This window comes from Schistocerca nitens, chromosome 2 (genome assembly GCF_023898315.1).
Source record: "Schistocerca nitens isolate TAMUIC-IGC-003100 chromosome 2, iqSchNite1.1, whole genome shotgun sequence".
Classification (NCBI taxonomy): Eukaryota; Metazoa; Arthropoda; class Insecta; order Orthoptera; family Acrididae; genus Schistocerca; species Schistocerca nitens.
In genome coordinates, this window is record NC_064615.1 from 503,693,504 (window position 1) to 503,715,911 (window position 22,408).

The 22,408-nt window shown below is 44.1% G+C and overlaps 1 protein-coding gene and 1 pseudogene across 1 annotated transcript in view; both read left to right on the plus strand.

The window, feature by feature from the left end:
• LOC126235124 (uncharacterized) overlaps positions 1–22,408 on the plus strand; it is a 1,230,462-nt gene that overhangs the window by 354,354 nt on the left and 853,700 nt on the right. The gene's annotated exons all lie outside the window — the stretch shown is intronic.
• Positions 14,203–14,320, plus strand: LOC126238475 (5S ribosomal RNA; annotated as a pseudogene).

Here is a 22,408-nt window from a genome sequence, read left to right on the forward strand (position 1 = left end):
TAATTAAATTTGGTCTACTATAAGCAACATGATAAAGGAATCAAAAGAAACACACACACACACACACACACACTGAATTAATTTCTTTATTAACAACGCTCGGATTTCCACATCACCATAGAGGTACCAAGCTTGATGCGTTACTCGTTTTTTTTACATGGCGAGTTTCCCCAGTAGGCCTATAAACCATGAAACAGACAAAAAGCTACTTCTCGCTGTCTTCTCTTCTTTGGATTTTCACTTCAGAAACTGAAACATCCATTACAAAAACAGATTACATCACTCACAAATCTGGATTCAGTCATTGCAATTCATACCTATTTTACTGTAAAAAAATACTGACTATGATGAATGATGTAATTCTGAACATTCAAAAGTTTTCAAATGTGCAGGTTACTGACGTTAGAATACAGTTACTACACACTTTTTGATCAGGAAAAACTTACGATGATTGCAACTTAAATACCGAAGCCATTTGTTATGAGAATACGCCATTACCACAAATAATCCACATAGATGCGTTGAAAGAAACTTTACTGGGTAACATAATGCATCAGAATACTATAGGCACAAAGAATGAAATTTCTGTAGATTTACCATACACTTTACTTTTCTTGAGCATTATAAGATTACTAATGGAAGTTACTTACCGTCCATTATCTGGAGTATAAACTATCCTTTCTCCTCTGCAAACATCTGCTTTTGCAGCAAGTATTATCAATTTTTTTTCCATGATTGAAAAGCTTTAACGCACACAAATCACAAAACCCGCCATTATACACACACACACACCCACAATGCATTAGCATGTCATGTTCAAAGAATATCCGCGTTTCGAAAACTACCAGCGATATTGGCTAGCGTGAGAGACGACGTCATGTCATGATGTGACGTCATGATTCCTCGGGGCCCGCGAGACGCTTCTATCCACCTGCGTCAGGTTGGTGGCGGAAATGGCATCTTTGGGTTTTTCCGGTCCACGCGGAGCGTGGAAGGGGCTGGAGAAGCGGAAGGCAGTCTGCCGCCGGTATGGGAAGCGTCCACAGCTGTGCTCCAGTCGAAGAAGGGTGAGTTAGACTGACCGCGTGGCGCGTTGTTACTTGGCGAGGGGAGAGCTCTTAGCCTTTGGTCTCGCTTTTCAAATCTGGAAGATTGCTTTGCCTTGTCGCAACAAGGAATGCAAAACTTTGGCAGATTTTTCTTTTAGCAAATTTCTGTAGCAGACTTGGATCCGCCGGAAGAGCGCCACACAAAGGTGTCGATAAGAAGTGAGCACTCGCTTCTGTATGAATGTCTGTTTGCCTTCAGCTGTGCCTGCATAAGCTTTCACCTTTCTAAATATTTAGAGCTTTGCCTTCTCGTAAATTTTCCTTCCTTTATGTGTCTTTCGTCCGTGAGGAGACAACCACGTGGTAGAACATTGTAGTTGTTGGGCTACCGGCATCACTAACTGTCCGATCGTATGTTTGTTTTAGATAATGTTAACATGATTGTGTGATGTGGTATTGTTGCAACTTGCCCACGATACCTCACAAATAGTTACACATGGCTTATCCTGCTCACGGATTTCGGTAAACCAGAGATCTTCTGATGCGCAGTGAGAATTAGTTATTTTCGGTTGGATGTGCTAATTGGTATATTGTCTTTCTGTGATACAGAATTTACGTGAATTTATGATATAGGTGTGCATTTTCTTACATGTTTTATCTTGTATATGTATTACTGTATAGACATTGTGATTTAGTATTCAATTGTGTTACAAGTGTGGGTTGATTCTTGTCCTGTGGCGTGTATCGGTGTCATATGGTAAATCTTGGGTGCTTTGTGGGGACTGTGAGTCCATTAGGAGACTTTGGCATTATTCTTGTTGTATTTTGGAGCACGGAGTAACTATCCTTATGATGGAGACGCATAGCTGTTCAGGGAGCCGCGATCGGAAAAACCTGCCAGACAATAACCCTGAACAAGGACGAGGTCAAAACGTCGAGTCCGACCAGGAACGAAACGCGGAAAACGCAAGTACAAGTGTTGTCCATCCTGAGCCCGCTGTAGTGATTTCGAATCATTCGATAGATGCAAATTCATTACAGACTATGCTACGACAATTACTAGACAGTAATAGGAGACATATCGAGGAAGTGAATAAAAAACAAGCGGAAGAAAATAGGAGACATAGCGAGGAAGTGAATAAAAAACAAGCGGAAGAAAACAGGAGACATATCGAGGAAGTGAATAAAAAACAAGCACAAGAAAATAGGAGGCATATCGAGGAAGCAAATAAAAGATTGACTAGTGAAATAGTACTGGCGATCATTGACCAACGCATCTCCGCCTTAGAAGAGCGGCAGCAAGTCATTAGTAAGCAGATGATGGAGCAAGAAGAAAGGTTCGCTGGGAATATACGTATGCTAGCAGAACAATGCCAGAGTGAACAAGCGGCTCTTGAGTCCCGAGTAGGACAACATTCCGCCAGGGATCTCCGCGCGTTAGCAGAACAATGCCAGAGTGACCACGCGGCTCTTGTGTCCCGAATAGAGGACACTGTGGCTAAGTGCCCGGTCCACCTTAGCGCGCAGGTAGAAACCCTCAGCCAGGCGATAATAGCTCTCGAGCGAGAGCAAGGGCTTACGCAAACACAACAAGACACGGCCCACCGAGAGATGCGAGAAGAAATAGCCAGGATCTCAGACGCAGTGGCGCGTAAGTCTGACAATAATAGGGAAACGATTACCTCGTCATCAGCGGATGCAGACGAAATACGGTCGATAATGAAATGTCCGCGTGGACAGTGTGAAATAAAAATACAACAAAGAGGGGTTACCGAGGGAATATGTGAGCGCATGGCCCGTTTAGAACTTCACCTAAAAGGGTTAAAGGCCCATGAAGTTGAAAGAAATGAACGAAAGGGCCATTATTCCGACGATGATTCCGGGAACGATGGCGAATTTGATCATAGTCATGATCACGTATCTCGTACCAGGTGGGAACGGCGCGGGTCCCCTCAGGAACGTTCGCCAAGGGAAACTCACGAATTTGACTTTAAACATTTTCTGATCGTGAGGAAGTTTGAAGTCTTCCGTAACTCGGCTACGGGGATTCACCCGCGGGCCTGGTTACAGCAGTTCGAGTTCTCTCTCCCTCCTACGTGGCACAAGATAGACTATATGTGCAGCTACCTCGAAGGTGAGCCAGCGGCGCGGATGAGGTCAATTGCACGCTATTGCTACACTGTTGGGGAGTTTCGACAACACTTCCTTTCGATCTATTGGTCAGTGGCAGCGCAAAGTCGTGTAAAATACGGACTCATTATGCTGCCAGAGTTATGTATGCAAGTTTGTGAGTTTTTGGTCTGTGATCAAATCTAATTTATTTTCCGACTCGACCAAATCTTTGATTAGTTGTATGGTTTGAGTCGGTGGCGACCCTATTCTTCTCACGTTGATTTCATAAGCAATAAGTATTTCCATTCCCAATAATAAGGAATAACCCGTAGTAACCGGTTAGTTACAACAGTACATTCAGTAATTCACTATCAATCAAAATTTGGTATACAGAATCTGAAGTGAAAGTTTAATGAGGAACTAGCCACTGCATCGTCATCATATCTTTATCATAAATTGCGTGAAATGAACCGACAAAAGACACAGACTATTGCGCCAGCACTTTCTGTATTTTCGACTACAAATAATACACACCTATTCGATTCTCATAGTATTAGTATCAATCTACGGAAGTACCGCACATTCTTTAAACAAGCCGAATGAAGCAATGGCCAAGAAAATACAGCGTCCTGAACTCTCAGGCAGTCATGGGTTACATTTTTACTGCCGACTTTCTCTTCATAAAGTAATAGGTGTATGGTGTATGTTATATATCCTTGCAGCGTGGAATTTTTGTTCTGTGCACATACGTATTTTAGCTCTTTATTAATTCTGTGTGTCTGATGTGATAGCGGGAAACTCTACTGACGTTTTACTAGACGTGAGTGGGACACAATATAAAAAATTTAAGTTGGCCTGTTTTCAAGACCAAAGGCCATTAATGCGACGAGAGGGTAATGCCTTAAACTATAAGAGCAGTGCAGTGCGGCATAATATATGAAAAATATTATTACTAAGAAACTACAATCACAGAAAACATTTCGACGTGACGTTTCCTGAACATATAATAATGGGAGGTAACGGGCTTCGCGTGTATGGCCTCAATACAGTCCCACAGTCTTGTTATGACGGCCGTGACGAAGATGACCTGAGCCGAACTGTCCTCGGCTGTCCTAGAAAACTGCGAAAGGGCACAGTGTTACCGCAGCAGGTGGAGTCGTCGAGAAACTAGCAGCAAACGGTTAACTGTATCTGCGTTAATATAACCGTGTACGTACACCTATAAGCCTTCTTTTAGGGGGCCAAAAAAGGATATGAACAAAGTCTTGGCTGCATAGACAAGCAACTGACAAGCACGTGTCAAATTAGTCTCACCCAATAGTGATTTCTTGTATCGTATTGACAATTCATATGACGATATTTCATACAAAGGTATGCTGGGTGATCAAAACACAAGGTATTACACAGTACAGAAACATTCATATGGTCACTGCCTACGTTCGACGTCATCGTGGAATAACCACTCAGAGACGGCAAATGGCAGCACTAGCGGTGGAGGGTATGTAACGTGTGCAAGGAGCCGGAAAAAAGTGCTGTCGTTGTCGTTATGCGGAAACGGAGCGATTTATCTGACTTCCGAAAGGGCCTGATCATTGGCTTTTGAGACAAGAGCGGACGCATTACCGAAACGACTAAGTTTGTAAACTACTCGCGCGCTGCCGTGTTCAAAGTAGACTGTGCAAGGCAAAATGGCGTTGTCCAAAACAAGCGCCGAGGTCACTATGGTGCAAAACCGACCGACCACGGATGACAGGGTTGAAGGACGATTGTGGAGATGCGAACAGGCGAATAAATGAGCAGCTGTTGGGCAACAAGCCTCTCAGATGAACCAAGGGGCTACCAACAGTGTCCCCAACGGTCGTTGAGAGAACGTTGCTGTGCATCGCCTCCGCAGAAAGCGCCTGGTTCATTCACCAATGCTGACTGGCGTTCATCGACTTCGAAGGCAAGAATTCTCGCTCCAATACTGCAATTGGACTGAGTGGTGACAAGTGGCCTTTTCAAATGAAGCACTTTTTATGGTCCATCGGACAAATGGCTGTTGGAGTGGACGGATCTGCATTAATCGCTGGAGGGGCCCAGGCCGGAAAATGGAGCATTATGGCGTGGTGTATGTTTTCATGGCATCCTAGGTGATGTCGTCAGTCTGGAAGCACCGTGGATCAATACAAGTATTCATCTATACTTGGTGACCATGTCCACCCCTAGATGAGGTTTGGTTTTCTTTGATGGCGTCTACCAGTATGACAATGCAACGTGTCGCACAGCTTGCAGTGTACTTGTTTGGTTCGGAGGGAACTGGGGTGAGTTTACCATACTTCCCTGACCACCAGACTCCCCAGATTTAAACCCAATGGAATTTTTGGGACCACCTCAATAGACCTGTTTGCGCTGTGGATCATTTACCGAGAAAGCTATCGCATCTGATGACGGCACTGGAGTCAGCATGACTCCACATCTCTATCGGTACCTTCCTGAACCTCACTAAATCTCTTCCTGCAAGTACGCGCTGCAAAACGTGATCGTTCAGGCTTTTGACAGGTGGTCACATTAATGTGATGGCGCCGTGTATTTATTATTGTGGTAGGCCATGGATATAATCTGAGTCCGTATAGTTGGGTCTTAATAGAAACGTTTACGTTTCAGATACATTTGTACTAACAAGGACATTGTTTGATAGTGGAGTCAGTGGCGACTCTTTTGCGGACCAACGTTTACAAGAACGCATTTGTTTCTGTTATCGTTTGCTTTCGCCTGTGTCGGTTTTCGCTGGTAATTACGGTACACCCCATATATAGGCAACACATACTGGTCTGCTGCAGAGTTAAATGTCCATACCATAGCACCAAAGATGGTTTTGTGATAGTTTTCGCTCCTGTTTCTTTCCATGCTTTCTCAGTTCTTACTGCGAGCGCGTTTTATTTGTCCTTGTTTCGTATAAAGAACAAACGTCGCAGAAAAGTTGTGCAGAAGGCGTGAGGAAGGAGGGAGGAGAGAGAAAATCCCATTTCCTACCCTGTGGAGTGGTCAAGGGGCTTCGCCTAGATTATATAAACGCATCAGACATCGTACCGTGGAGAGTGGACGAAGACAGGAAAATTATGTGGCGGACAGGAAGCGCGCAAGGTGGACGAGTAGGGCAGAGTGTTAGGATGCAAATGTGTGCGCGGCCGCTGCCTAGGGCGCGACACATGGCGTCTGCCGGCGGCGTCGAGGGCTCTCGAGAGCGCACGCGGCCCGGCCCTATCCCTATCCCTAGCTTATCTGGTGGCGGGGGACCAGGGCAGGACGTACGACGCTCAGTGTGTGTGTGTGTGTGTGTGTGTGTGTGTGTGTGTGCGCGCGCACGCTGAGGAGTGGCCCTCCAGGGGTAGTCACCCTCCGCCAAGGGCCGCCGCCGGAATGGCTTGCCGGTCCGGACAAAGGGCGAACTTGCGCCCCCCTCCATCGTCCCGCTCGCGTGCACTTGGGGCGGCTGCTTGCCAAACTGGCTTTCTGCGTTACGCAACTGCCGAGCCTGTACAATACAAGAACCAGTAGCAAAATAACGCGACTGTATCAGCGAAGGTATAACGTGCACGAGATTCGTCGAAACGGGTGCGGTTTGAGAACACAAAATACTTCTTCCTTGGCTGTAACGAACGGAATTCTTCATCACCAACGATAAAATTCTGTAATAAGTACAATAATTGAGGATTAAAGGAGACCTTTCACCGAAAATCGGAAGCGTCGAGTCGTCTATAAGCACACACGAAAGAAGGAAAACTTGCTATCTTTCGGAGTTATCCTTTGACGAGCTAGAGTACAGAAACACACACACACACTCACCCACACATACACAGGCCTGTGCCCGTACACTGTGTCGGTTGGATATGGGCATAGGCGTGTGTGTGTGTGTGTGTGTGTGTGTGTGTGTGTGTGTGTGTGTGTGTGTGTCTAGCACGTCAAAGAGCTAGCAAGTTTTCCTTATTTTGTGCGTGCCTACAGACGACTCAACGTTTCTGCCTTTCAGTGAAGGGTCGCGTTAAACCCAAAATATTTACATTCTACAAGAATTTTCCTGTTGAAAGATTACAATAACTGGTATTTTACGGGTGTCACAACATTCCGTCATAGATATTGTTGAATTCTAAAATTGTTAATTGCGGATAACTGTTTCAGGAAGTAAAATTAATCGCTGTTTTTACCATTGAAAATATTATTTAGTCCATTAGCTAGTTTTCAAGCTTCAACAGGGTCACGAGATGGAGTGATGCTTATAGCAGAGTACACCGCAAACAACGTAAGATATAATGTTGATGGTAACTTACTTTTAGTTAGAATGTGGTACTAAAACGAGCGCGAATAGCTTTGATCAGAATCTTATTACATTTACTTGAAGCAGAAACATTTTTTTTATTTCTTTGGTAGCTAAAAACATTGCACATTGCACCACATACAGTGAAAAAGATAATAGGGAAAACTGTACACCAGTGTACCTAATTATCGTCCGAATAGTCCTTTGTATACTTGCATTGCAGCGAGAGTTTTAACGATAAGATTTCGTTAAGTCCGTATATGTTATTAGGATACAAGTTACTCTATGATGCTCATTCCTCAGTAAACATAACATTTCTTCATAACAAGAGTTTCCAGGCGGTTAAGGGATGGAATGAGAGTGTATGCGTATCCTCTTCAAAAGAACCACGGCAATGTGTTCCAAGTAACTCGCAGGCTGATGACTCGTTAAAACAGCTCGTCTTATCAACTAGCTCGTAGCTTTTCCATAATACTTTAGTAGTAAACCCTGCCGCCGCAGGTTAGCGTCCTCACTCTGGCATGGGTGAGTGTGTTGTTCTTAGCATAAGTTAGTTTAAATAGTGTGTAAGTCTAGGGACCGATGACCTCAGCAGTTTGGTCCCTTAGGAAGTCTCACACATTTGAACATTTTTTTAGTAGTAAAGCATAAAATATTCCACGCATGACAGTGTAACAATTCCCTTGAGAGTTCAATGAAAAGCATTTTTTTATCTGCCCAGACTGCTAAAGGGAAAAGAATTAGAACGAAGGAATGGAAAGCATGTGAAGTACACTCTAAGACAAGGCGCACCACGAAGTAATTATCCGAATGGTATGCATATCGGTATATGTGATATACATATACAGACGAACAAATGATTAAAATTTCAGAAAAATTGGATGATTTATTCAAGAGAAAGAGCTTCGCAAATTAAGCAAGTCAGTTACAATGACATTGTTTGATACTGAAGTCAGTGGCGACTCTATCGCGCACCAACGTTTATAAGAACGCCTTTGTTTCTGTTACCGTATTCTTTCGCCCCTGTCGGTTTTCGCTATTAATTACGATACACCCCTTATATAGACAACACATACTGGTCTGCTGCATAGTTAAGTGTCTATACCATAGTATCAAGGATTGTCTCGTAATAGTTTTTCGCCCTTGTTTCTTTCTGTGCAATCTCATGCCTTAAGGCGAGCGCGTTTCATTTGTCCTTGTCTCGTATGAAGAAAAAATTTCGCAGAAAAATTGGTCCATCTGTGGCCATCATGCACGTAGTGACTCGGCTTGGCATTGATTGATAGTTGTTAGATGTTCTCCTGAGGGAAACCGTACCAAATTCTGTCCAATCGGCGAGCTGGATCCTAAAAATCCCGAGCTGGTTGGAGGGCCCTGCCCATAACGCTCCAAACCTTCTCAACTGGGGAGAGATCCGGCGACCGTGCTGGCCGAGGCAGGGTTTGGCAAGCACGAATTCAGTTAATAGAGCCGCTCGCTGTGTGCGGGCGGACATTATCTAGCTGTAATGTAAGCCCAGGGTGGCTTGCCACGAAGGGCAACAAAACGGAGTGTAGAATACCTTCGACGTACCGCTGTGCTGTAAGGGTACCGCGGATGAAAGCAAATGGGTCCTGCTACGAAATTAAATGGAACCCCAGACCATCAATCACTCCTGCTTGTCGGGCCGTAAGGTGGGCGAGAGTCAGGTTGGTATTCCACCGCTGTCCAGGGCGTCTCCAGACACGTCTTCGCTGGTCATGAGGGCTACGTTCGAAGGACTCATCACTGAAGACTGAAGACAATTTTGCTTCATTCAGTAATACTCCAGGCCGTCATTACTGTTTGCTGTAAACCGTGTTACTTTCATTTGTGCCTGTGTGATGGCCAGTATTTCCAATCAGATAACACAGCCAAAACTGCATGAGCCAAGGGTCGACGTTCTTCAAAGTTATCACCATGCGACTTTCAGTAATGATAAGACACTGGAGTCGCATCCGAGAGGTTCAGCTACTCTTTCACACATCCGGATTTAGATTTCAGTAGTTCCCATAGCTCCCACAAGTTATTTCAAGATTTTAAACATGACTGAAACAGCAACTGTTGAAATTCTTCACGGTGAATGATGACAGCTAAACAGTTGCAGGATAAAGCTTTATTAAAATTCTTGAGCACGGTTACGGTATATACACTCCTGGAAATGGAAAAAAGAACACATTGACACCGGTGTGTCAGACCCACCATACTTGCTCCGGACACTGCGAGAGGGCTGTACAAGCAATGATCACACGCACGGCACAGCGGACACACCAGGACCCGCGGTGTTGGCCGTCGAATGGCGCTAGCTGCGCAGCATTTGTGCACCGCCGCCGTCAGTGTCAGCCAGTTTGCCGTGGCATACGGAGCTCCATCGCAGTCTTTAACACTGGTAGCATGCCGCGACAGCGTGGACGTGAACCGTATGTGCAGTTGACGGACTTTGAGCGAGGGCGTATAGTGGGCATGCGGGAGGCCGGGTGGACGTACCGCCGAATTGCTCAACACGTGGGGCGTGAGGTCTCCACAGTACATCGATGTTGTCGCCAGTGGTCGGCGGAAGGTGCACGTGCCCGTCGACCTGGGACCGGACCGCAGCGACGCACGGATGCACGCCAAGACCGTAGGATCCTACGCAGTGCCGTAGGGGACCGCACCGCCACTTCCCAGCAAATTAGGACACTGTTGCTCCTGGGGTATCGGCGAGGACCATTCGCAACCGTCTCCATGAAGCTGGGCTACGGTCCCGCACACCGTTAGGCCGTCTTCCGCTCACGCCCCAACATCGTGCAGCCCGCCTCCAGTGGTGTCGCGACAGGCGTGAATGGAGGGACTAATGGAGACGTGTTGTCTTCAGCGATGAGAGTCGCTTCTGCCTTGGTGCCAATGATGGTCGTATGCGTGTTTGGCGCCGTGCAGGTGAGCGCCACAATCAGGACTGCATACGACCGAGGCACACAGGGCCAACACCCGGCATCATGGTGTGGGGAGCGATCTCCTACACTGGCCGTACACCACTGGTGATCGTCGAGGGGACACTGAATAGTGCACGGTACATCCAAACCGTCATCGAACCCATCGTTCTACCATTCCTAGACCGGCAAGGGAACTTGCTGTTCCAACAGGACAATGCACGTCCGCATGTATCCCGTGCCACCCAACGTGCTCTAGAAGGTGTAAGTCAACTACCCTGGCCAGCAAGATCTCCGGATCTGTCCCCCATTGAGCATGTTTGGGACTGGATGAAGCGTCGTCTCACGCGGTCTGCACGTCCAGCACGAACGCTGGTCCAACTGAGGCGCCAGGTGGAAATGGCATGGCAAGCCGTTCCACAGGACTACATCCAGCATCTCTACGATCGTCGCCATGGGAGAATAGCAGCCTGCATTGCTGCGAAAGGTGGATATACACTGTACTAGTGCCGACATTGTGCATTCTCTGTTGCCTGTGTCTATGTGCCTGTGGTTCTGTCAGTGTGATCATGTGATGTATCTGACCCCAGGAATGTGTCAATAAAGTTTCCCCTTCCTGGGACAATGAATTCACGGTGTTCTTATTTCAATTTCCAGGAGTGTATAAATATACCTTCATCAGAAGTAAAATACCTAAAATTACGTCCTGCAATGGAGATTAATAAAGCAATTGTGCCAAAGGCGTCGTCAGTAGTTAAAACATCATCTCCATTTATACAACATGATTATGGACACAGGGTCAATGCGAACATAGTTTAGCATCAGTACTACTTGATAGGCGAAGTACCGATGCTAAGCTGTGTTCGCATCGACCTTCTGTCCACAATCATGTTGTATAAATGGAGATGGTGTTTTAACTACTGACGACGGCTTTGGCACAATTGTTTTATTAATCTCCATTGCAGGACGTAATTTTAGGTATTTTACTTCTGATGAAGGTGTATTTATATATACCGTAACCGTGCTCAAGAATTTTAATAAATCTTTATCCTGCAACTGTTTTGGCTTGTCATCATTTACCGTGAAGTCTCTAAAGTTAAATGCTGGAATGGTTTCTTCCCCTTCATCCCCAACCCCAGCGTGCCCTTCGACTCTAATGGCCTACTCGTCCTCCCTTTCTTGAAAGATAAGTTGTTTCTGCAGAGCCAAATCCTCCCATATACCGAATCTTTTATCTACATCGTTACTCTGCCAGCTACCTTGCGGTATGTGGTGAAGGGTACTTTATATACCAATGTCCGTTCCCCCTTTTCCTGTTCGTCACGAATGGTCCGCCGAAACAACAATTGTTAGTAAGCCTCCGTGTAGCTCGAATCGCTATAGTTCTACCTTCATAATCGTTTCGCGAGAGGTATGTAGGGGGGGGGGGGGGGGTGCAGCAATATATTGCTTCTCTCGTCTAGGAACGATACTTTCGGAACTTTAACACCAAATCACACCGTGATGCAGAGTGCCTCTCATGTAGCGTCTGCCACTGGAGCAGCAAAGCATCTCCGCAAAAATTTCATGCCTTCTAAATGAACTTGTAATGAAACGTGCTGCTCTTCTATGTGTCTTCTCTATTTCACTATCAGTCCTACCTGGTACGGATCTTAGATTGACGTGCAGTTTTCAAGTAATGAATTCGTCGAAAGTAAAACTGTCCTTGGTTGCAAATATTTCTATTTAATTCAGTTAGCGGTTTCGATCATTACGATCACCATGAGATCGATCTGTCTCTGTCTGGTGATGCTTGTGATGTTCTAAACCAGTAAATGAATTAATGAAAGAAATTTGCGATCAGAGACGCTCTTAGTTTCTATGAATTTGTAAACACTGGATGAGTTCAATCCTCAAGGTAATCACGTCACCCCACATCATTCAATTAACGGTCGGTCGATGGTTTTGTAAGCTACCGCCTTCTGAGAGGACTACATTTCCTAAAGATTCTTCTAATGAATCTCAGACTGGCACATGCCTTAATTGTCATTAATTTTATATGCTCGTTACACTTTAAATCGCTCCGTATGCACACTGCTTGCTATTTAATGGATCTGAGTAGTTCCAGTGTTTGGTCTGCGATCGTCTAATCACACAGCAGTGAGTTTATCTGCCTCTTTATGAGCCATACGTTACATTTATTTTTGTTTGTCACATATACACGGCATACTGCCGAGTTTTCCAAAAATGAGGGAAGTACTAAAAAACTTTGGAATATGGACATCAGAGTGATTCGTACCGGTTGGTTGTAATTGAAGTGCAGCAATTCACAAAGATCCAGTTTGTGCTGTAATTATCCTACGACAGCAGTACTTGGGGTATATTCTAATGTCTTAATACGGAATTCATTTGCGCTGAAAGAAATTAGTTTCAAGTTTGGCCGCCAGGTGCAGACCTGGCGCTGTGAAAATAAGAAAGACGTATAGAAATGTTCGATATGTAATGGATCAGGAACGTGACGTAGACGGTAAATGTCAAACAGGTGAGAAAGGCATAATGCTGATGTTATTATTAACCGCTCCTTACACAATCTGTAGCCGGTCGGAGTGGCCGAGCGGTTCTAGGCGCTACAGTCTGGAACCGCGCGACCGCTACGGACGCAGGTTCGAATCCTGCCTCGGGCATGGATGTGTGTGATGTCCTTAGGTTAGTTAGGTTTAAGTAGTTCTAAGTTCTAGGGGACTGATGACCTCAGAAGTTAAGTGTCATAGTGCTCAGAGCCATTTGAACAATTTTTGAACAATCTGTATGAGTACCGGAGACGTCGACGAGATGCTGTAGAGCGCTAGATTTGCACCTGGTGGCCAAAATTGGAACTGATTTTTTTCCAGAGTAAATCGGTTCTGCATTAATGTATTAGAATAGCCTCCGAGTTTCTCTGCCATACTATAATTACAGCCCACACTGGGCCTATGTGGCTAGCTGTGCTTTTATTAAAACCACTCGACACTGTTCTAATCGTATTAATGTTGTTCGTATCTAACCCCAACTTACAGTCACTCCCGCCATGTCTGTTAAATCACAAACTGAGCTAGTGTTCACTCCCTAATGGTCACGACGTCGACGATGTCTAAATTTACCTTGCCCCTCTTCATGACAAGGGTTGCGTAGCAGAGTAGGTTTTCCTTTAGCTTTCGCCGTCTCCCTCAACAACGACCCTCCGAAATGAAATGCAGACAGCGTCCGGCTGGGGTGCTGGAGACGCCTGTGTACCTTCCCAGCGTTGCCCGTGCTCGTCCCCTCCCGGCGGCTGCCGCCGATTGCTTAGCGCTCGCGGCTGCGGCGCGGCTAAACTGTTATTCCAGGGCGGGCCCTGCCGGCTGGCGCGTAATTAAAATACTTCTCAGTTTTGATTAGCTCCGTGCTGGACTCGGTAGAGACGCGGCGGGCCTCGGATTTAGGGGCGAGGGAGGCTGCGCACGTCTGCCATCATCCCCCGCAGCGATGCGCCGACGTCCACTTAACGACGCAGGGGTGAGAGCAGGTGGTGGTGGCGGAAGGGTTGGCAGACGAAGAAGGGGAGAGAGGCGAGATATTACGGCAGCTGAAAGTAATTGTGTAGCCAGACTCAGCTGTCTTAGGCGTCGTCGATTCTGGTACTGGACTGCAACTCGAAGAAACTTCTGAGGCAGTTAGTGACGAGCGTAAAAACTTTGGCAGCTGCGTCAGCTGTGTATGACATTGGATTGCGTCTCCAAAACTAGTCACAGGCTGAGTGACAACCGTGAAACCATTGACTACCGTTTCACTAATTTAACAAATATAATGCTTTCAACATGGCAACGGCCTTGCCGCAGTGGATACACCGGTTCCCGTGAGATCACCGAAGTTAAGCGCTGTCGGGCGTGGTCGGCACTTGGATGGGTGACCATCCAGGCCGCCATGCGCTGTTGCCATTTTTCGGGGTGCACTCAGCCTCGTGATGCCAATTGAAGAGCTACTCGATCGATTAGTAGCGGCTTCGGTCAAGACTACCATCATAACGACCGGGAGAGCGGTGTGCTGACCCCACGCCCCTCCTATCCGCATCCTGGTTAGACACTGGACTCGCATTCGGGAGGACGACCGTTCAATCCCGCCTCCAGCCATCCTGATTTAGGTTTTCCGTGATTTCCCTAAATCGCTCCAGGCAAATGCTGGGATGGTTCCTTTCAAAGGGCACGGCCGACTTCCTTCCCTAATCCGATGAGACCGATGACCTCGCTGTCTGGTCTCCTTCCCCAAAAACAACAACCAACAACAACAACCTATCCTCATCCTCCACTGAGGATGACACGGCGGTCGGATGGTCCCGGTAGGCCACTCGTGGCCTGAAGACGGAGTGCTTTTTTTTTAATGCTTTCAACATAAGAATAAAACCTGATGTAAACATAACATCATGTATTCTTACGCATTTGCTGCACTCTCATTGGTTTCGTTTTATGCTGTGCGTTACACGCACATCGACTCAGCGATAATACGAAACAACAGCTTACAACACTGGCCAGCCATCTAGTCCAACTACCCTCCACTGATGTGAGCAGCTGTATTTACGACGTAAGAAGAGCGGAGCAGAGAAAGAATACAACTTCGTATGTCATTTAATTTGTGAACAAAATGATACAATATACGGCAAGACTCGGGTAATAGGCTTCTTAGGGGGCCAGACGGAAAACATTACATGCTTTCCTTCTTAGCTAACATAGTATTGTAATTAAAAATAAGAGTAATAAGAATTCCTAGCTTAAACACAGGGTAATTTTTCTGCGTGAGCTATGCCTGATGTGAAAGCGTATTGCAGGGTTGAACCCAGTGAAGGTAAGTCAGTCATCTGGTAATCACTAACCTCCTTCGAGTCAGAGGTAAACATTTCAGCGCTGGAACTGTCACCTGCTACGTTGATAAGGAGGCGATCAATAACAGAATCGACGAAGTCACCAAAAAACCACTTTTTTTTCCTCTTCTCTTATGCTGTGCTGATCTGCACCCCGCCAGCGTTCGGCATTGACGCGTGACACAGCTTCGTGCATTAATTCCAGTACCTCTGGCAGTTTAAATGCTTGTTCTTTCTCGCGAAAAATCTCTTAACTTCGCTCCAAATTAATTCTATTGTGTTCGGATTGCAGTGGTACGGTAGCAACTGTAAATACGCAGCATTTGAACGGTGTGCTTTATGCAGTGAAAATTATTGTTTTCGGACCTTCTATGATGCTTACCAATATGCTTCGTGCTAGATCATTTCTGTGGTACAACAATAGACATAATCCAAATAATTTTTTTTTCATTTTTGTTCCAAAAATTTAATTTGTTATTTATTCTTAATTTAAATAATGTTTATTAACAATTTTTATAAAATATCGATAATTGCATGCCCTCGGGAAAAATATCGGTTGTAGTTTCTCCTTGCTTTCAGCCGTTTTCTGTACCAGCACAGCAAGGCCGTTTTGGTTAGTGTTACAAGGCCAGATCAGTCAATCATCCAGACTGTTGCCCCTGCAACTACTGAAAAGGCTGCTGCCCCTCTTCAGGAACCACACGTTTGTCTGGCCTCTCAACAGATACCCGTCCGTTGTGGTTGCACCTACGGTACGGCCATCTGTATCGCTGAGGCACGCAAGCCTCCCCACCAACGGCAAGGTTCATAGTTCGGGTAGATCACATAACTAATGAGGAGGTACTGAATAGAATTGGGGAGAAGAGGAGTTTGTGGCACAACTTGACAAGAAGAAGGGACCGGTTGGTAGGACAAGTTCTGAGGCATCAAGGGACTATCAATTTAGCATTAGAGGGCAGCGTGGAGGGTAAAAATTGTAGAGGGAGACCAATAGATGAATACACTAAGCATATTCAGAAGGATGTAGGTTGCAGTAAGTACTGGGAGATGAAGAAGCTCGCACGGGATAGAGTAGCATGGAGAGCTGCATCAAACCAGTCTCAGGACTGAAGACCACAGCAACAACAACATCTATAATTAAGAACTTATATTTGTGATGAAAACTGAAATTTTGTGTGCGGTATGTATATATTTAAGATAAGCAGGTATTCGAACTGAACGAACAAAAATCTAAATGGAAAAGAACACATAGGGATTGGAACCCTCTATACACAGAACAGGCGATTACTGTTCTCCAACGATAATATCAGTGTTTATAACTTTATTAAACACAGCAGTTCGAGAAACTTCCAAGTCGATTTTCTCTGCAAACTTATGAATTACATTAATAACAACCAGTTTCTCGCCATTTCAACGTTGTTCCTCGCTCTCGTTTCTCTACGGAGCAGGAGGCAGCATCAGCCATTTTTCCCCGTACCTACCTAACAGCACGACAATAAAAGTACGAAATGTTTACAGACTGCGACTGTACGCAATTTTTGAAACAAAAACTTCATAGCTGAAGTATAATTAAAAAGAACTTTCATGGTTATTAATACATTAGAATATGTTAAAGTTTCATTTACAGCAAGAGAATAATAAGGTATCTAATAGATACCCACCTCGAGGACCGTAACAACACGAGTGAACGTGTGCTATGGCTGTTGATCAATCATCACGTTTGTATTTGTTTACATCAGGTTTATTCTTATAATGAACGGAGTATAGCAACACGTAAGTAATACGACCTTCCATCTACCAAATATCGCGAACCTACGCAGCAGAATGATGCCTTCGAATCCGGTTCGGCCACATATACGTTCCTCTCAGCAGATGGTCAGTCCTCACTGGAGGAGCCTCATGGAAACATACCGACAGGCTCGTTGTTATCGGAGTAATGGTGGTGGTCCTCCTGGAAACTCTCATCCTGAAGATAATAGGTGGAAGGTGATTCACAATCATATCATGAACAGTCTGAAATATCACTGATGGATCTTTTACTAAGGTGACATCCTATGATTAATACACTTTTGAAAATAATGGCTCTGAGCACTATGGGACTTAACTTCTGAGGTCATCAGTCCCCAAGAACTTATAACTACTTAAACCTAACTAACCTAAGGACATCACACATATCCATGCCAGAGGCAGGATTCGAACCTGCGACTGCGACCGTAGCGGTCGTACGGTTCCAGACTGTAGCACCTAGAACCGCTTGGCCATCCCGGCCGGCGATAGGCGATCGATGGTGACAGTAATTCCAATATATTTCAGCCGTTGTCATCAGTAGTGAAGTAATGTTTTTCTTATTCATTCAAATGCTGCTAGTTTATTGTTTTATTCCTTCTCATAGCTGAGGAATCTTCAGTTGATTTTGGTGTCCCTATCTGCCATATATTTCCACTGGTTCCTCATGCTACACCGAACTCCAAAAAAAGTTTCGTGCACTTGATCATTCGAAAATATGTGTGTTTGCCTCTAACTATACAAAGGAGGTTCTCTACAGGTCGGAAACAACAAATGAAAGGCGCAGAGTTCAATAGCAAACTATTCTCCATTAAAAATTCCTTTAGGTTTCAAAATGGCGAAGGAAGCCGCGGAGTGAGCCTGACGCGAGAGGTACGGCACACATTCAGCCAATCCCACGAGATTTGTAGCTGCAGCAAACACGTGTCGTTTCCAAACCATCACCGTCGTCATCTTGGAACACTTCTCACTTGTACAAGACTTCGGCTTCAAGTAACTCGTTGTCCTATTGGATCGTTCGTTGCGCATTTTATATAAATTTCTTATGTTTACAAGATTTCATGTGTGTTGGATGAAGTAAGTTCGTCGAATGTTATGAGTTAATGCTCAACGTTTGGGGACTGAGGTGCGAGATCAGTGGAGATTAAGAGTTTGCGTGTTACGTATCTGCTTCGAGAAGTAAAAAGGTTATCGAAAGAATTGCTGAAGCTTTGAATATAGGCTTAAACAATATTGCAAATATTGGAGGAGGCGTACAAAAAGTAGAGGAGGATGGAATATCATCGATAACTGAGCGGGAAAAATTCTGTATGGATAATCAGAGCAGCAAAATAGATTCACTTGCTGAGGGTGTACTTTGTAGATGTGTTGATGACTATTATCGCATACAGAAACAGCTGTCATTCAACAAATTATTGATCACCTTAAGGAAGCATTTGTTTGTCGAGGAAGTTGCACATCGTTGTTTATAGTTTTGCACAACACTGATTCTAACTTATGGAGGGAGAAGATGCAACTGCGTGGCTGATCTCAAAATGTAACAGCAACCTGTTTCGCGTTATCAAACCAACGGCCAACCGCGTATCTCTTAACGCGAAAAGGTGGAGTTTTATGCGTCACATATTTGTCTCCAATTATCTCATGTTAGATATCGCTTACGGAGTTCCGGTTTGGAGCAGATGAAAATATGATTCCTTAAGATTTTATTCATGTAATATGTACGACTAACTTCAATAACAAAAAAGTTTCACACTTGTCGAAGATTAGCTAACATCATCAGGGAATGGATTTTCGTTAATTTTCTGTAAATCATCTTACAGATTTGCTGTCGTACATAAAACCATAAAACTAAAATCAAAAAGTAGTGCAGCTCTTCTAGAAGGCAGTGATGTCAGCTCCATCTTCGTGCATTCAGTAGTTCAGATGTTGGATCGAGATGAATGAAATGTACGACTACGGGTGTTTTCCGTGATAGCATGTGCTTATTTTACTCCGCGCCTCCACATCTGCCTGTCGAAGTATCAGCGCTAAGGAAATTTTAACAGAATATAGTGTACATTGTACGCAAAATTTTAGAGAATATCCACGTAAAAATCAGAAAACTTATGTCACATCTTAATTTTCAGCGGCACCTCTAAAGTAGTACCATCGTGCTTGTATGCAACATTTCCTGGGATTTTCTCATTCTTGAAATTTGTGCTGAAATCTGCTGGCTGAATCACGTTTAAGATAGTTGCGATTCTGACTGAATCTCTGCTATGGATTCCAAACTCAACCCTTTCAACTTCAGCTTAATTTTTCAGAAGATGAAGAAACCACAAGGGTCTACATCAAACATGTAGGGTGGGTGGGGGACAGTTATCATGTCGTTTTTCGTCGATAATTCCCTCACATTGAGCTAGCTGGGTGGGGAGGTCCATTGTCATGATGTAGCAGCCAGTCTTTGGTCTTCCATCTGTCACCATTCTGAATGCCCCAGAACGGCTATGCCGTCTGAAGATTCAAATGGAGATCGTGAAGCGAGATACGCTGCGGCTCGAGATCATCAGGCTTTAAATCGCTCTTTGGAAACTCTGCAAGAATTAGCTCGGATACTCTACGTTGAGGGAGGAAATGTAGACTATATCTCTGATAACAGAATTATGTAGCAAGATGACTTTCCCATTTATCCAGTCGAATTTTTAACAGTTTTACCACAACTGGCCTTCCACACACAAGATTAATTTGAGAAACGGCGTCCCGATTATTATGTTGCGAAATTTAAGAACACAGAAATTGTGTGATGGAACGAGGGTTAAAGTTACTTCTCTCCAATGTAATATCATAGAAGTGGAAATTTTGACGGGAAGTGGAGGAGGCAAGAGAGTTTTTATACCGATAAACGCGCTTACTCCTAACAGTTTGCTATTTCACATTAAGGGGGGTAGGACGTCAAACGGGCCGACTTGGAGCAGGAGAGGCACCACAGGACATTTCAATTTCTACTGTCTATACTTTTACAAATAAATTCATAAAACTTTATCACCACGACCAGGAAGAATTGAGTACTCACACTCATCGCAGAGGAAGTTCAAAAACGTAGCAAAATACCTTTTTTTACTTGTGAAATTTCATCATTTTTTCACTTACTACTGGCTGCATTTGTTGCTATAGGTACACTTTTCTTCCTAAGTAAGAGAGATTCTTCGATGAATTTTTCATAGCATACAAACAGTAGTTACAGGTGTATGAAACTCTAGAATTTTCCAAATCTGTTAAAAAACTGTGGAAAAAATTGAGATAATTAACTATAAAACTTGAGTTTTTTCTAAACATGAAGTTTAAAATGTAACAGTTCATTCATTTTTTCATAAATTAAATAACTTCTAGAGTTTCATACATCTGTAACTATGGTTTGTATGCTGTGCAAAAGTCATCGCAGAATCTCTCTTACTTAGGAAGAAAAGTGTACCTATAGCAACAAATGCAGCGAGTAGTAAGTGAAAAAAATGATAAAATTTCACATGTAAAAGAAATGTGTTTTGTTACGTTTTTGAGCATCCACTGCTGGGAGTATGAATCCTGAACCCCTCTTGGTCATGCTGAACAAAGTTTTATGAATTTATTTCTAAAATTATAGACAGTGGAAATTAAAATGTCCTGTGATGCCTCTCCTGCTCCAAGTCGGCCCGTTTGACGTCCTACCCCCCTTAAACGTGTACAATTCCGGGTGAGCTTATGTCATGCCGTGATCATAAACGAGGTACAAGGCCAGACGCTGCGTGTCGCGGGCGCGTTCCTTTTTAGCAGTTGCTTCTCGCACGGCCATCTCTACCTGTCTCTCTTTCCTGTTTGTGAAGCAAATAAGCTCTTAGTTCATGTCTCCAATCACGCTACTTCGAACGCTGTATACAAAGACTCTTTATACGTAAAAAATAAGATCCACGTGTGCAAAGTCTCGAGCACAGCTATAAATAAATAGTCCAACCATGTCGGATTTCTCAGGTAGTAATGAATTATGTCACGAAGCGCCTAGTTCTAGTTACTATTGTGAGTGATTGATCCAACGTAAGTGTTATTGATGAACATAGTAACTAGAACTATGTAATAATTACACAAACATAACACCATAAGGTGATGCAGTCACGTAATAAAGACATTCTTGAGAATAGAAATTACTTCAGTAACGTATTGTGTGCAAAGTATTTGAATAAATAAAAATCAAGAGTAGCGTAATTTTTTAAAAAAAAATTAAAAGCGATACCACTGTTTTTAAGTCGCAAGTTTCCAAAAACCCTTTTATAATAAAAAATTGACAAAAGATTACGAAAATGCATACAGGGTGATTCCGAAGACCAGCGCTAAAATGTCGGAGATCGTTCCGGAATATTTTCTGAGTATTTCGATATAAGGGATCTGTGTTCTCCGATGGCTCGTTACAGAGTAGTGTTGTAATCATGATTTATTCGGCTTGTTTTTGTGAAATTGCCTTCGAAACAGTGATACAGCCTGTAATATGCAATCATTAAAAAGTACAACACATGTAAAGGCGCAAAAGTGCCGTCATATGGTTTGCCATCGCTTTAGGAACACATGAAATAATTAATAAAATGTTCCGGGCTGTTACGCCGTGGTCAAATGCATTTCACCTCAAAACCCAATCTTTCGTCCCCATCTGCGAAAGACATTTTCAAGGGGGATCTTTGAATGTCCGATTCACATCCTGGATCCCTGTCAAATAAATCGGACATCTGGAGAAGTTACGATCACCTTTGAAATTGCCTTCCGCAGATGGGGACGAAACGTTGGGTTTTAAGGTGAAATCTATTAGACCACGGCATAATAGCCAGGAACATTTTGTTAACCGTGACACTTCTAGCCGTGGAAGTTTACATTTTAACATTTTAAAACACATGAAATGTATTCGCAGTTGCGAATACGGACAACCATCAGCTGTTTAATGGAACGATGAAAGTGAAAATTTGTGCCGGACCGGGACTCGAAACCGGATTTCCTGCTTTATGCGAGCGGTCGCCTTAACTGCTTTGGCTATCCGTGCGTGACTCTCAGCCAAACCCAAACTTCCATACGTCGTCACTGCGTCACAACCTGGACATATTATGTAATTCCCACATTCCCATACAAAGGGGGTGGGGGAATTTTAATTTAAAGTCGCTGCTTGGTATCGGCGCATAAATACGATATTGCAGCACTTCTTAACAACACAGACACTGAAATATCTCTGTGGAACAGTTAAGCATAGTCTAGTTGAGCCGTTCTTCCACTACATTCAATGAATAGCGATACAGAAGGTACACAGAGATAAGAAATCGAACTAAACGCAGTTACTCGGTAACGTGCCAACGGGAGACCACGGGTGTCTTGTACCAAAATAATCCCTGAAAAA